This window comes from Ceratotherium simum, chromosome 3, assembly GCF_057802395.1.
Source record: "Ceratotherium simum simum isolate JZ-2026a chromosome 3, ASM5780239v1, whole genome shotgun sequence".
Lineage (NCBI taxonomy): Eukaryota > Metazoa > Chordata > Mammalia > Perissodactyla > Rhinocerotidae > Ceratotherium > Ceratotherium simum.
In genome coordinates, this window is record NC_141902.1 from 712,753 (window position 1) to 730,130 (window position 17,378).

General features: G+C 42.4%; 1 protein-coding gene across 4 annotated transcripts in view; it reads right to left on the reverse strand.

Annotated features, from left to right (window-relative positions):
• Nucleotides 1–17,008, reverse strand: part of FRMD6 (FERM domain containing 6) — a 74,876-nt gene extending 57,868 nt beyond the window's left edge. For 2 of the 4 annotated variants that reach the window (XM_087421630.1, XM_087421608.1), the window contains exon 1: nucleotides 16,908–17,008. The gene's annotated coding sequence lies outside the window, so the exon portion shown is untranslated. Of the gene's footprint in view, nucleotides 1–8,364; nucleotides 8,763–16,446; nucleotides 16,596–16,907 lie in introns of those variants that run through there. The other 2 variants (XM_087421615.1, XM_087421623.1) reach the window with 2 other exon arrangements.
• Nucleotides 17,009–17,378: the final 370 nt, after the last annotated feature.

Here is a 17,378-nt window from a genome sequence, read left to right on the forward strand (position 1 = left end):
AACAACCCAAATATCCACTAATAACAGGTGACAACTGATACGACCCAACAATAAAAAGAAACTAATGATAGACGCAACAAAACGCAAGAATCTGAAAAGCACTATGCTAAGCAAGAAACAAAGGCCTGAGCCCTATGATTCGATTTATGTGAAATTCTAGCAAAGGCAAGACTACAGATCAGTGGTTGTCAGGGACAGGGTGAGGGCAGGAGGGAGGGGGACGTGGGGTAGAAAGGGCTGTAGAAAACTTCCTGGTGTGACAAATGTTCTGTGTCTTGGGTATGATACCAGTTACATGACTCTAAACATCTGTCAAATTTTAAGTAGATTATCTCATGAAAAAGCTGATTTTTTAAAAAATTTTAATGACTCTACATGTTCATTAGAGTGTCTTATGTGTTAAGGGATACTCCATTACCTCAAACTCTTTGCCACATGATGCAGGGTATAAACAAGTGATAGAACATCAGCTAAACTGGCTAAATCCACAACTTTGAGAAAGTTTACACCAGACCTTAGAATTAAAATGAGGGAAGTCATGGTGATCTGGAAATAGACTATAATTTTGAAGGTTAGTAAGAAAAACAAAAGTTGGCCTTTTATGTTTACCAAAGGTATCAACTAGCAAGAATTCTGAGGAGATAAAAGAAAACTTCTTGTTAAACAATTGCATAGCAGAGTTTAAATAGGTAGTACTTCACTCACTACCACTCACAGTGGTATAACTGTTCATTTGTCTGTCTCCCCTCATCAACCAGGCTCTAATTTCTAGAAGGTGGGTCCACGCCTTGTTCATCATTGAATTTCCAGTAAAATGCTTGGCACATAAATGACTGTTGAATGAAAGAACCAAGTGCAGATGTTCTCATGCTAAATTTACTTTCATCTGCAAAGTCCACATGTAAGTAAAATGTCCTACGGAAAGGCCTATGGTAGACATGCTTCTGTAAAATACTAGCACTGGGGCTGGCCCAGTGGTGTAGTGGTTAAGTTCGTGCACTCTGCTCTGGGGGCCCCGGGTTCGCAGGTTCAAATCCCCAGGGCAGACCGACGCACCACTCATCAAGCCATGCTGTGGTGGCATCCCACATACAAAATAGGGGAAGATGGGCACAGATGTTAGCTCAGAGCCAATCTTGCTCAGCAAAAAAACAAAAACAAAAAGAACACTAGCACTATTTCCTTCAAGTTGCACAGCCTTCTTTACTCCAATTTAAAGATTACAAAGTTCTAAAGAGAAATCAAGCAGCTGTTTAATGTCTCACCTTTAAATGTATAATGTGCAATCATTTCAAAACACCTTTCACTTCCCTTTACAAACCTACTCTACAAATGAACAGAGATTTTCTCAAGTAACAGCTGCTCTGAACAGGACTGATAGTGTGAAATTTTATGTACATCTTGCTTTCTTCAGACAAAGGCCAATGATCTGGAATTTTGTGCCAAGTTAAATGCATTATCACGGGAAGCAGAATATATTTGAAAACATCACCCTATCTGCTTCAGACTGACACAATTCTCTATCGCATAATCAATGTAAGCTAATTAAGGAACACAGGTTGATTTAGTATCTGGCAGAAACTAAAACTGACTTTAAAAAGTATTAAAAAAAAAAAAAAGAAACCAAAACGTTGCATCATATTTTGCAAATACTCTGGAAAAGTTTGATCAACACAGTGACTGTGACTGGTGGCAAGAAAAATAGCACAGGCCTCAGAGTTAGAAGAGTATATGCTGTGGTTTTGTCACCAACTATCAGTTAGAGGTGTCTAATCATACAAGTCATTTACCTCCTTGTCGTAAAACAGAGAGACCATTACTCTGAGGATCAAATAAAGTAACTAAAGTAAATATTCCTTCTAAAACTACAAAATGTCATATAAATTATGATGATGCTAGAAAATTTAGTGGAAGGAAATAAATGCTCACATTCCTTTAATTTTTAAGAAAGAGATAATATATATGAATCATGGTTTTTAATCTGATGAATACTATGCATTCGTGCCCTACAAATATGTGTGCATGCACACACACAACATCTGTGTTTAGTTTTAGGGTTGCAGAGTCTCCCTTTCATGGCGTGCAGTCTAGGGTAAGCAACCCTGCCGCAGGCTGGCGCATGCGCACTAACAATTTCTCCCCTCCTCTCTCTCCCGCTGACACCTGTCAGCAGTAAATGACCATCCAGACAACTGTGATAAGAACCTTGAGGTGTGTTATACAGGTATCACATTGACAAGGCACTTTCAAATACATTATTTCATCTGAGTAGTATCTTCCATTCTCTAACAATACTGTAAGATCCATGACCTCACTCACATGTCAGATATAATTCAACTTCTGACTTGTGATTTATTATAATACCAAACTCTAAGGACAGTTAGAAATTCTTAATCATGCTGCATGGCTATATTTCAATCTACATTTAGGCAGACAAATCTCATTAATTAAGATGCATATATATTTATGCAAACCTATTTTATTTTACATTTTTTAGCATCTCAGACAACTGAGAGAACCCCATTTGGAATTATTCTTATGATTACAGACAATTATTCTCATAATCAAACATTTTAAAAAATATATATGATTTTTTTAAATTACCATAGGAACCTAATCAATGACATCTTGATTTGTTTCTTTAAGGAAAATGTTCTATTTTATAGCTACATTCTATTGGTAATCTTCAAAATTCAATCTTTATTTATAGTTTTTGAAAATTAAAATGAAATTTATGTTTTACAATGCTACATTAAATCTAACTATAAGACTGCTATGAAAGTTATATTTTACTTATATATCAGATTTGGAAGATACATACATGAGTTTTCATAAACACAGTTTTTAGTTTGTTTTATGGGTCAAACTGCTCCCTGGCTTGTGGAGGGTTTAAATTCATAAAGGTAATAGCAAAGTACCTTTATTCATATGCTCAGGGGGAAAAACACACACACACAACTTTGAGTAAAATAAACTAAGGAGGAGTAGAATTCTCTATACATGATTTTAGTTAATTCTTTACTATTAGCATTTTCGTCCGACTACAGAACATACCATACACCGAGATCTTTTTTCCTGCAATAATAGAGAACACACAGGTGGTCAGATGAAGCAGGAACAGAAAACAGGAGGGCTGAAGAAGTCAGGGGAAGCTAAAACTCATATCTTCAAGGAGGTCAAGGCAACAGCAGAGATGATGGGTGGCATAGCAATATACAAGTTTTATTTAGAAATAACCCCAACTTTTTGGTCTTTTTTTGCCCCTCATCAGAAAGAAAGGTAAGACCAATAGAAACTCTTTTATAAGAAAACGTGTTGTCCATGATCATCTCATTCCTAGGCCACAGGGCCGAGTGTTATCAGCTCAAAAGGTCAGAAGTCAAGACCACTTCCTCATGGACAACCTGATCACAAGAGTGGACACCACCACTTGCCAAGCCAAGGAGACGAAACCGCAGCCTGGGTGAAACTGGCGTTTCCAAAGGAAAAAGCGTGTGCCTTGGTCAACCCCAGGCAAGCAAAGGAAACATGCACTGTACCTGCATTATGCTCACATGGCACGAGGAACAAGAAACCCTGTTCTTAGGCAGCCTGGGAAGAAACCCCAAACTAAGGCATGTCATAAGCGAGACATTGCCTTCTTGCAATGAGAAATCACAGATCATTTCTAATGCTGCATTCTAATGTTAATTATTAAAACCCAATCTTTACTTATGGTCTTTTGAAAGTTTAAGGAACAAAATTTGTATTTTTCATAGCCTTTTGAAAATTTAAGCAACAAAATGTATATTTTTCAATGCCAAGATTAAATGTGAATACATATCACTGTTATGGAAAGAGTTATATTTTATTTGTATGTCAGACTTGGAAAATAGGCATATGGGTTTTCATAAACACATTTCTGTTACTTTTTTTATGGGTCAAATGCCTCCTTGACTTGCTGAAGCTTTAAATCTAGATGACAGTTCCCTCACCTTATAAGGATCTGAAAGAATGAAGCTGTAATACCGTTGGGCTTAAGTCAGGAGCCCTTTTTTTCTAGGAGCTATGGCAGAATTCAAAGGAGGTAGAAACGTAGTATCTTGTCTGCCCTCAAACAGCTTCCTGCCTACCTGGAAGATGTAACTAACCACCTAACACAGACAATAACATCACACCAGGGGAAGATACACAAGCAGGAGTCACCACCACAACACACCTGATCAGGGCTCCAGCACTAGAAAAAGGAATTCAGCTGACCACTAACCACCTACCCAAGACCCAAACAAAACTTCATATCTTTCCAATCCCCTTGGCAATTGAGAATATATTTCAAAGTCTCCTCAACAGAAAATAGATTATACATTAAAAATGGATTAATTTAGATGCTATATACTGATTAGAAATTCCCCGAAAACTTATTGGTCAAAAACACAAATCTAGATCAAGAATCCATAAGCCAATCATTAAAGAAAATTTGTTTTATGTTATAAATTAGATAACTTCCATTAGCTTTCCCTGCTAGGTTTTATGCTACAACTGAAATTCATGAAGATTTCTCCTTCTGTTTCTTAGACACCAGTAAAAGCAAATATTTTAGTAAATTACAAATCATCAGTTCAACCTCCTTTTTGCAGATATAAAATGAATGTGAGCTCAGTTAATGAATATCTGATGTTAAAAAAATTATTTTAAAAAGATTTATTTGGAATTCATTTTAAATTCTACATGACACTTGACATTTCTTAAAAACTATTCTCTGATCTGATTTCCTTAAATTCCCTTAAGGTCACATTTAAAATTTGGGGTTTATTTGAACTAAAACTTCCTTAAATATGTTAAATTTTCTGAATCTCTTTCTATAATTACAAGTAACATGAGTTTCTCAACAGAGATTTCAGAAATGGCACCATCACAGCTGACCTCTTTCTCACTGTGACACCAAGCCATGCAAAAAATTAACTTTACCACTATATTTAGATGGGTTTAGTTAAGTATAGAATTCTATTTTCTTTGGGAAAAAATACTTAAAGCATTTCTGATTGTTGTGATAAAATATATGCAACCACACAAAATTCCACTCTATTTTTTGGCTCACATATGTCATTAACTTCACTGTTGAGGTTTTTTATGACACCATATTACTTCACTCCCAGATCAGGCTGATAAAACATTAATATTTTTCAGCCATGGGCTTGGAAGTATTGAATAAAGGTACTATCCATTACTCTTGAGGGAATAAATCAGTTTATTTTTTTATAATATCCTATCTTGAAAACCATAAGAAAAGTCCTTACTACACTTTTTTTTTTTTGAGGAAGATTGGCCCTGCACTAAAATCTGTTGCCAAATTTCCTCTTTTTTTCCTTTTTTCTTTCCAAAGCCCCAGTACATAGTTGTGTATCAGAGTTGTAGAGCTGTAGCTCTTCTATGTGGGACGCCGCCTCAGCACGGCTTGATGAGCGGTGAGTAGGTCCGCACCAAGGATCCAAACCGGTGAATGCCAGGCCGCCGAAGTGGAGTGTGCAGACTTAACCACTACGCCACCAGGCCAGCCCCTACAAACACTGTTCAGATAATTAGTTTCATAAAATAAAAGTTGTTTTGCAAGATAGCTTTATTTGAAATTTCTAGCCCAATTTCCCGTCTTGTCTTTACTTATTTACACAGTTCAACTTAGATACCAAAAAAAACACAATAAACTCTAGAGCTATAAATTATAATTCTTTATCATCAATGCAATGATTACAGCCAGTGGTAAATTCTTTGGAAGAGTTTTTTTTTTTTTAAACCTTATTTTATTACAGAAATTACCTCTATTTGCTTCTAAGGTTAAATTTTTACATTCAGAATATTTTACAAACTGCTATGGAATTATGAGAACGTCAACGAGTCTGGAATCCAGTCGTGTTACACTCCCCACTACAGTCCCCACCACAGACCAGAGTGCTCTGTTTTAAGGTCTCAGAGCATCTCTACTTCTTAGCAATACTTATCGAAATTGAACAAACCATATACTCCATTATTTAATATCTGCCTTTCCAGCTAAAAGGTAAAAGTTTCAGGAGAGCAGGGACATCATGCCTGTCAAGTTCACACGGTCTCCAGGGCCTTCTGCATGGCATACACACTATTTGTCAAATGAATGAAAAAATAAGACATTTAAAACAGTATTAGCCATTAGAAAGAAGCAAACTAAAACAATGAAATGGTATGTAGTAATGACCTATTTATATGGAAACTTCATTTACATAACAGAATCAGAGAATTGGCAATAAATGAGGTGCTTAGTGAATTAATACTCAGATTACATAAATGCTACTACGAAGCTACAAAGGAATGGACAGTAAATTAAGACAGCCCTCTTTAAGGAAGTAGATTTTATACAAGACTTTGATATTTTCTAATTATTCTACAGCATCATTATAAATCATAGATTACCATCCACTGGAAGCTGAATCTAAATGATAGTTAACTTAGTAAATCTAAAATTTGCTAGGCACTAGTAAATTATAAGATATGCTTGTTGCTCTCAAGAAACTTCCAATACAGTTGGGGAGCTAGAAAACATAAAAAGATGACTATACAAAGCAGCATGTGCCAGGTTCCAGTGAAGTGATACAGGCAATGTGCAGCTCAGCTTGGTGGAAGAAGAGGAGGAACCACGACCCAGACTAAGTGTGTCTATGTTTGAAGGGACAATGAGAACTATTTGGCTAGACTTAAGGAACTCTGAGATGACACTGGAAAATAAGTATCTACAACTCAAGGACAGCCAACTCCCGTGCCCAGAGGGGCAGGTAACAAGGGAGTGAGGCCTGCAGGATGGAAAACGCCAATGGCCACTCAGTCTCAAAGTTGGGGGCAAGAGGATCTCAGCTGGGGGTTACAGGGGACTGCAGAGCGCATATCCCATATAAAAGGGGAAGCTATGTTGCTCCAAAAGATTATTGCCACACCTTCCAGTTTTTCAAAAGAAAGTACAAAGTTCAATTTTTTTTAATGTAAAATTTCTCTATTTTTAAATGCTGACAAATAAATGTTCAATATGTGAAAAAACAAAACATGTCTGCAGCCAATCTTGCTGGTGGGCCACAGGCTTGCTGGTCTGGGTTGGCATGCTGAATTCCATGCTAAGAGATCTGGACTTCATCCTGCAGTCACTGACTTCAGAGACTTAACATTTATTTCAAGCTTTGCTTAGCTTTATACCTCTGCACACTCCAGCGTTTACCATGTACAACACTCAGCACTGCCAAATTATTTCACATTGGCCCTGTGTGAGCATTTCTCTGTTACAAGTCAATTATGTTCATTTAACCACTGCAGAGTGACTTAGAAGTTTTAGCTGAAAAAAGTCACACTGATACTAATAAAACAGTGTTGATATAGCAGTACCTAAGAGAATGCTTACATGATGTGTATATATCACAACCCACCAGAAACACACTTATAATCACTGAAGCTCCATGTCTCAAAAAACATGCTCCATAATCTACTGCAAGTGAAAAGTCTTTGCCCTTTCCAGCATTTTCCCATAATTAGTAACTTTCTAAAGACTATTACTATACTTTATTACCAAACCCTCAAACACATGTAATAAAGTTTTAATTCTATCAATCACTGCAAGCTTTTAACTATCTAAAAACAATATTTACGTATTAAAGGCCTATGCGTTAGCATTTTAATAAGCATAGGGAAAGAAAAGATAATTAGTATCAGAGACTTGTTGATTAGTTTTGATGATAGTGTTACAGAAAGTTAGCATTGTAATTCAAAGGTAATTCCCAGATGAGACCATTCTTGGTGCATAATTATGATATAAAACACAGAACTCTGAAAATTGCTTAATCACATGCTTTGACATAATATTCACAATGAAAGCCTGCAACAAATTATAGAAGAAATATTAAACAAGCCATGTTTCTATTACTTGATTTGCTCTGGCTCTTGGGAACCCCTAACCTGAGCCATCCACTCTGTGAATGAAGGCTGCCAGGCCAGTGGGGCACTACGACGAGTAGACTGGTCAGCTCACATGTCTCACTCGGGCTCTGCTGTATCCTTTCCATATAAAAGGATCAATGGGTTGAATTAAAGAGCATGTCTTTATTAGAAAAGAACAAAAAGGCTTAACACAAAATTACAGTGCTTCCAGGATATAGTTCTTATTCAAAGCGATTCAATTAAAAATAAAAAACTGCATTAGAACTGTGTTTCTATTTCAAAATCAACAGACTACAATCTCACTCTAGAGCCTTACCAATAACAACTAGGGGGAGCTCAAAGACTCCCCACCCGTCAGAGCCTGTTGAAGACGCTCATGGCCCCCAGCATTCCCAAGTCCCACCCCACATTCTATCAGACATATGAAAATGTACTCACATCCAACATTGAATTATTTATAAGAAATGGAACTAAAAATAAGAGCTTTCATAAGCTTTTCACTCCGATCAGGTTTTCATCCCCACTCCTCCACTGACGCAGCTCTTGTCAAGGTCACCAATGACCTCAGAGTTCCTGAATCCAATGAGCAACTCCCAGTGCCTGGCCTATTTGACCTCTCAGCAACACATGACACACTGATTAACTCTCTCCTCCCTCAGAGGCTTTCTTCACTTGACTTCAGGGAAATTCTTCTCATTTCCCTCCTGTACTTCTGGCTGCTCCTCCTCAATCTTCTTTACTGGTTCCTCCTTATCAGCTCAACCTCTGAAGACTAAAGCGCCTCAGGCTCAGCCCAAGTCCCTCATCACAGTTAGAAAAATAACTCATAGTCCCTTCTTCCCATGTTACTTAGGGAAGTTACTTCCCTACTGTTACTTAGGGAGTAGAGACATCGAATTAGGTCCACTATCTTGGAAATATGTGCATAATACCTTTGGCTTAAAATATTTTCTTATGAGATTTCTTCTCTCCTCCACAAACTATAAATACTGATATGACCCAAGGCTTCGTCCATGGACTGCTTTCTCTGTCTACACACATTCCCTAAGTGAGCTCATCCAAATTCTATTGGTACTTCCAAATTTGTATCTCCAGCCTGGACCTCTTCCTTCAACACCAAATTCCTATATCCAACAACCTACTCAACTTCTCCACTTGAAAGCTGAACATAGCATGCTGAAAACAGCTCCTGGTTATCTTTCCCAAACCACTCCTCCATCAGATCCCCATCTCAGCTCACGAAACTCCCTAATTATGTAGAAAGCCTTGGTGTTATCCTCACTCTGATCTCTTTCTCATACTCCTCAAACAGCTGGCCAGGAAATCCTATTGGTTCGACCTACAAAATAAGCCTTGGTCATTTCTCACCACCTCCTCTACTGCTATTGGCACCTCTCAGCTGAATTACTGCCAACTTCTACTAACTTGTACCCCTGCTCCCATCCTTGACCACCTGCTCCATTTTTCCATCTCAACACAGCAGCCAGTGATTCTACGAAAACGCAAGTGAAATCACCTTGCTCCTCTACTCACAACTCGCCAATGATTCCCCATTTCACTCTAAGTAAAAGCCAAAGTTCTTAAAATGATCCACCAGGCAGGCCCTATATGATGTGCTCTTCAGACCTCTTTGACCTCCTCCACTCGCACTCTGTGGCCTTCTCACTGTTCCTTGAACACACTGGGCACACTTCCACCTGAGGCCTTCGCTAGCCTTCCTGCTGGAACACTCTTCCCCCAGGTCCCTCTGCATGGCCAACTTCCTCCCTAAGTCACCTTCTCAGTGAGTCCTACCTCAACCACACTACTTCAAATGGCCAATGTCCCACTTCCCTCCTCTGGCACTCCTAATGTCCCTCACTTTGCTCTGTTTTTTCTCTTTCCAATTACACTTATTACTTCCGAAAATACCATAAAATCTGCTTTGTTATGTTTATTGTCTGTCTCCTAATAGGATATAAGCTCCATGAAGGCAGCGCTTTTTCCTTTATTTTGTTCACTGACACATCTCTGGGACCTAGGACTGTGGCTGGCACACTGTAGGCATACATTATGTTGAATGAATTTAATTAAACATTTAACAATTTCAATTTCATAGTTTTCTTTTAATATTGAGCCTTTTATCAGATCCTGAACATTTCTGTTGCTCCTAGAAAAGCTCCTTTGTAACTGAAGAACAGAAAGATCCCAGCCTGATCTCATGGCCCAACACAAATCCAGCAGCCCAAGGGAAGCTAGGGATGTCTACCTTTGGCCATCACTGATTCTGCTCCCCAGAACCAGGACTCCTAGTTGTACTTACCTGGGAACATCTAATACCCTATCACACACATGTATTTTGTTCCCCCACCTAGACAAGAAACACTTTGGCAGGACTTGCACAAAGTATTCAACAGTCCTGGAAACTTTGTAAAGACATAAACCCTGTTTTTTGATGAGCTTAGGGAACATTTTTAAAGCATTAAGTTTACTAAGTTCGGGCTGGCCCCGTGGCTTAGTGGTTAAGTGCGCGCGCTCTGCTGCTGGCGTCCCGGGGTTCGGATCCCGGGCGTGCACCGACGCACCGCTTCTCCGGCCATGCTGTGGCCGCGTCCCACATACAGCAACTAGAAGGATGTGCAACTATGACGTACAACTATCTACTGGGGCTTTGGGGGAAAAATAAATAAATAAATAAAATTATAAAAAGTTTACTAAGTTCAAGATATTACACAACACATAACAGGGCCCAGGGTTATCGAGGGTAGGTCTCCCTTTTAATGAACAGATCAGAATGATTACATCATGATTATTCTGGTGCATCCTGTGCCCATTTTGACTGGGCTTGTAATTACGCTATTTAGATGTAAATGTGTCTTCTAATGTGCTTAAGTTTGTTTTTCTTAAACACTCCCTTTGAAATTTTCAGACTATTAATTTCCTTTGAATGAATGGTTTAAAATCTTAAGCTTTGGGCCTCATAACAGAAAATCGTAAAGGTCTGACCCACATTCTATAAACTGTGTCAATGGTGGGGGTGGGACTGGAGGAATAAACAGCAACTGCCTTAAACCCTAATAGTGGCTTTCTCTAAAAGGACTCACATGAGTACAAGAGTACGGGTACAAGAGCAAAAGGCATGGGCCACTGGTACTCTTTAAGTTTAAAAGTACTTTGTACATTAACCATCACAAAGAGAATTTCCTAAACCGGTAGACTTAATTTTTGGCACCTTATCTAGCAGGAAGAAGCTGGGGGACCGAGACTGCCAGAAATCAGAAGAGAATTGGGAAAAATAACTCGCTCAGCTAGTGATGAGTGGGACAGGCCAGCTGTTGTTAGTGCAACAATACAGACTGCCCAGTATCTCTAACTGAGAATATTAGGTTTTGTTGCCTGCTTAATGCCATCAAAAAACAAAATATAATAAAATCTTGTCAACTGCTTGTAAACAAAGGCTTAGGAACATAAAAGAAAACTATAAATCCTTCTAAACATCATTTCTTTTTGTGCTAAGTAACAAGAGCTAACATTACTTGATTATGTGTCAGACCACGCCACTTGGCCAGTTGCTTCATAGGTACGATTTCACTTCGCAATCAAAACAACCCTGTGGGGTAGTTACTGTTACTGTGCTCATTTTACAGACGAGGAAAAAGAGGTTGAGAGAGTGAAGTAACGTCCTCAACGTGACACAGTGGAGAATAGGGGAGCCTGGATTTGGACCCCAGAGTACTGATCTCAAAGACCTCATTCCTACCGTTATCCGTCACTGCCTCACTTCCAAGTTGTCTTCCTCTCACGGTTTACTCTTTGCTGCAGCACTTTCAGTGAGCGACTTGTCAGGGTTGTGGCCCTATGTGAGCACATTTTTGACTAAGATCACACATGCTAAGTCTTTACTGCATAAGCAGCATCTCAGTATATCGAGTAGGATATATTTACCACCCATCTGTAAATCTTCTGTTATTTTACCTATTTTTCACCTTCCTAATGAGCCTAAGTCGAAATTCTGAGCCTTTTCTTGAACCATGAAAAATGTCCTTTTTCTCTTTAGGGAAATACAAAAGAAAGATACACCTATACCAATAGTGTCCTTTGCAAGCACTTTATCTATTAGATTTCTCATAATCCTACATTTTACAACCAGTGCTTCCTGGGGACTGCCACAGACTTCAGCATCAGAATTTTACTGTTGTTTTAGGTAGACAGAGAGGGGATGTTTCAGGGATATTTAAGAAAAGATAACTTGGGGGGGCGGGGTGGACAGAGGGGAAAAGTGTGTAGAAGAGGAGGCAAATGGCAAGAAGAGAAAAAAAAAATCTTTTTTGCAACATTTTCTTAAGAATGAACTGTTCTAAAAATACGTAGAAAACAGTTCTTTGAAATTAGGGTCCATCCTAGATCATTTATGGATCAATGAAACGACAAGTTAGGAGGGCCCTCCAGTTATCACCTACTGGGCACTTACAACCCCAAGTCTCACTGGAGAGCCCTGGAAGAGGCGGAGAAGAGACAAGGGGAGCAGAGGAGTCCCAAGGGCTCTCTCTGGGGCGGAAGTGGAGCAGGCTGGAGGAGGTGAAATTTTGCCTCACTCTGCTGCAGCACCTCACCCTGGGCAGGGCCAAGTCTGTCTGAACAGAGCCACAGGACACCTTCGCAAGAATCAGAAAAGGGCACCACACCCTCCAGGCCAGAGAACTCACTGATTGGACCGCAGAGTAGGGGCTGGGTTTCGGCCCTCAGACAGCACTAGTCTAGAGTAGACTCAGGGTCAGAAGCAGCTTCCACTCCTGGCGCTGTCATTAGCTATGAGACTGTATGAGTCACTCAATCTCACAGGGCCTCAGTCCCTCCACCTCTAAGAAATGATGGAGCTAGATGTCGCCTAAGGTCCCCTCCTTCTTCCCAACTCTCAACTGAAATCAGGCAACATCCATTTGGTATCTTTAACTGTGTCCCTGAAATACTAGGATTCCATGGACTGAGTTGAGCCTTCACTGTTTCTGTGATACCGCATTTTTTTCTGTTACATTTCTAAAGTATTTTTTTTTCTTTTAATCTTGAGACTACACTCTCCTTTCTACTCCAAAGGGCTCAATTTTTCTTGAGCCATCAAAAGGTCACACCCCACATATCAGCCCCCAACTACCCAAATGTCCATCAACAGAACAGATAAAGTATATTCATTCACAGAAATAAAAGAAAAAGAACTACTGCTACATGTATCAGTTTGGACATCACACTATGTTGAGCTAACCAAGACACAAAAAAAAGAACTTATATTTGATTGCACTTAAACGCAGTCCAAGAACAGATTAGAACTATAACCTATGTCAATAAAGTCAGAAGAGTGGTTCCCCACGACAGGGCAGGGACTACGACTGGAAAGAGAAGGTTCTGGGGGCTGGGGACGCTGTTTCTTGATTCGGATGCTGGCTGCCCGGATATGAGCCCTTTGTACTATACACTTCTGATCTGTGCATTTTCTGGTTGTATGTAATTACTTAATAACAAGTTGAAAGAAATAAAGTCACAAGAACCACTCCCCCTCCCCCCACCAAAAAAGCCATCTACTGAACCTAGACAGCACAGTGCCACTACCTGTAGGCAGAAAACTAATTACCTTTCATTTAATGTGAACCAGACAAAGAACTGCTAGAAAAGCTAAGTGAGAAACTTCATTAATTTCCTAAAAATCTTCATCCAGAATTTGTTTTATTTTTATAATTTCCTCCTTCACATGAAACTGTGGTGATAAGTTAGTATAAAATACTGCTTTTCTCTCTGTCTTCATATACCAGTAAAACATCACTGCTCAAAGTTCTACCAACTGCCAGAACAGCGACTTCTTCCCCCTTCCCAGCATTCTAGAACGCTCTTTGACCAATATGGGAGACTGCATGATTGCCCCATTTGCTACGTATAAGAAGTGATCCCACACAAACTTGCACCAGAAGTAATTATACCACTCAATCATGTCAGATAGCTGGAAGCACAGAGAGCTTGTTTTTACTCAAAACCTTAGGATAACTTCAGCCATCACTGCTGTAAGGCCTTCTGGTCCCACCCATGGGTGGTGGACATTAGTTCTCCCAAATGCTGGAGGACTAATTAAATATTTGTAGAATCATTAGGCTTAGACAAAAAACGTTTCCAGTCTTTAACATGGAAAGTGGCTTGGGACCAGCGGGGACACAGTAAGAAGCACCCAGTCCCTGAACATTACTGAATACCAAACAAGTGATTCAAAAGGAACGCAGGCAAGGTTTCCAGGGTAAATATCACTTAGCAGCACTATTTCATGCTGTATACAGACCTTAATTCTAATCCTTTTTTTCTCAGCTAAAAAGATCTTATTCTTTAATTTCCACTTTTAGATACAAAGTTCTCCCTACTTCAGCCTTGTTTTAAATACTCATCTTTCTAAGTTTAGGTTTTCCTTGCAATTCAATGCCTAGTATTCCACTTCCTCCTTCCTCTCAAATTATCCCTTTAACTTGTTTCTACTTATTTTTATAGGCCCCCAAAGGTTCTTCCTCAGGGTAACGTGCAATTCAAAAGGCCCTCTCAACTACCCCCATGTCAAAGTCTAACTACAGAAGCCAACAGTACCATTTTTCCCTTGTGGCTTTTAAGAAAGATACATTTTAACCAAAATTTTGCCACTCACAAAATTCCATCACTAAATCTCTCCTATTCCTCCCTGCTACACTCAATTGTTTAATACACAATCACAATGTAATCAAACTCCTAAAATGTGTAATTATACAATCATACAAAGACTTTCTAAAATATATATAATTTTAAGTGTGCAACACACACCCTTTATAACTCAGGTTTTGGGAGTACAGGGTAAAAAAAATACCAGAGTTTTCTTATAAATTGTGTTTGTTGTTTCTTGGTGGGGGAGGAGGGTAAAGGATCATCATACAAGGACCAACTGCTGTTATCAGAAACCACAAACTGTGTTACAAGAGGATTCTAATGAAGACTGTGAACACACACAAAACTTTCTTTTTCATTAAAAGAAGAAAGTTGAAATTGCATAAAGGAAAACCAAAGCTTCTACGGTTTGCCCACGGAATACACAATACTGAATACCACCGGTTTCCCCTCTTCCAAGAAACACAGAGGCTTCATCTACCAAACCAGGGCATTTATGAGGTTCGTATTAATGCATAACAGGAAAAAAGCATCTCTGTATAAATGCAGAAAACTTTCTATCCTTTAGAAGACTTAAAACAATACTAAAATAACTTTAGCAAAGTCTCGTGAAATTTAGTTCTGAACCCAGGAAACCACCTAAAGGATAATTTGTGAAGGGCCATCTGGGAACCAGGCAGCCTCATCAACAAAAGGGAAAACTTGTCGAGATCATCCAAATCTAAAACTCACATACGTTTTTACATCTGGACTGAATTAATCTTTTCTTGGTACTGGCTTTCATGTAATAAAATAATTGTTTGCAGGTTTTTTGGGGTTTTTTTTATCCACAGCCTTAGAAATCAAAATGTGCAACATCCAAGCTGAGAACTACAAAGAAACCCTCTATCAAAAAAGCTAGTTGTGAGACAGGATTCTCCTACACTCAACTCTGAACATGACAGCTCAGTCAAAAACAATTCTGCCTGAAACTTTCATTTCAAGCATCTGCCACAAAAGGCTACACAGTATATTATGTCATAAGTTCTGAAAGCCAAAAGCTTTATAAGCATAGCTAAAAGTGGAAATCAAGTGCAGAAACTAGAAGAGATCTACAAGCCCCCCATCCCCAATTCAGCTAGCCTAGTTGAATGAGTTGTTTAAAAACCTGTAGCTAAAAATTATGACCTAGTACATCGACACTGCTGTGTCCTCATCCTGACCCATATGATTTTTCTGTAGAGATGGGAGCACAGTAAATCTGCAAGTTCAAATTATGCACTTGAAGCTGGCAGCTTACTCCTGCTGCCCCCCAAAAAGGAGAGGTGGAAACAGGAAGAGTTCCTGTCCCCGGACGCACTGCAAGCACTGGAGACCGGTCCACCAGCGTCAGGTCTCGGGCATCCCACCCGCCCCTCAGGGGGGAAGCCGGCTCGCATCACAGCAGCCTTTCTGGAGAGCACATCCTGCAGACTACTCAGAGCAGAGATCCCCGGGGGCCTTCTCACGTAGTAACCCCAAGGGTCCACCCTACTACGGAACAGAAACCCGACGCTACGTTCACACACACACCGAAAAGGCGTTCGGCCGTCCGCGTCCCCATTTCTCAGACCGCGCTTTATGCCCGAAGCCGCCGGACGGAGGACGAGGCGCTGGACGCGGCGCGCTAGAGGACAGCGGCGGCCGCGCTTCCCGGGCCCCCGGCCCGCTGTCCCCCGTCCCCCGCACGACCACCTTCCACGCCCCCGCGCCGGGCCCCCCACCCCGCGGCTGGCTCACGCCCGCCCCAGCGGCCCCACAGCCCGGAGCCTCCTAACGCAGACGCATCACGGAAACGTCCCGCCAAGTTCCGCGGCCGCGCAGCAGCCACCCGAAGGCACGGAGGAAATGACTTACATTCCTGGGGAGCGGAGCCAGAGCGCCTTCTCCGGCGGCGCACGCCGGCCCGCACGGCCGCCCGCAGCACCCGGGGAGCCGGCCCCGCCCGAGACGCTGCGCCCGCGGAGGGCAGCGCCCGGACGCCGCCCGCCCGCCGTCGGCTCCCAGCGCCCCTCGGACGGCCCTCCGAAGACGCCCTCGCCCCGGCGTCCACCCTCTCGGCGCCGCCGCTCCGGACCGCGGCCCCGCCCGGCCCCCGAGCCCGCCCGGCCGGCAAGGGGCTCGCTCGGGGCGGCGGGGACCCGGGCCAGCGCGCCCCCGCCCGGCCCCGCCCCGCCGACGCCCCGCGCCGCCCCCGCCCCGGCCAGGCCGTGCTCGCGGCGTGGGCGAGCCCCGACCTGCGGAGCCCGGCGCCCGCCCGGCCGCCGGCAGGGGGCTCCGCGCGGCGGGCCGGAGCCGGGGCCGGGGCGCCCTCGTACCTCGGAGAGGGTCCGGAGCACAGGCGCGGCTCCCTCAGCTCTCCGTGCCCGCCGGCCCGCCCGCGCGGCTGCCTCAGCGCCGCTCCCCAGCCCGGCTCCTCTCAGCCCCGCGCCGGCCGCCCGAGGAGCGCTCGCGTCCGCCCCGCCCCAGGCCCCGCCCCCTTCCCCGCCCCCCGAGGGCCCGCCCCTTCGTTTCCGCGTCCGTCCCGCCCCTGAGGCTCCGCCCACGCCCCGAGGCTCCGGGCTCGCCCCGCCCCCTAAGCTCCGCCCACGCCTCCGGAGGCTCCACCCCTTCCCGCCTCTGAGGCTCCGCCTGCGCCCCGCCCCTTGAGCTCCGCCCCAGAGGCCCCGCCCCCGCCCCGAGGTGACGGGGAGACGCACGTGGAGCCCCTCCGGCCCCGCCCCGGACTCAACCAAGCGTCGGGCGGAGGGGTCCGCGAGTCGGGGGCGGGAGAAAGCAGAGGGAACCCC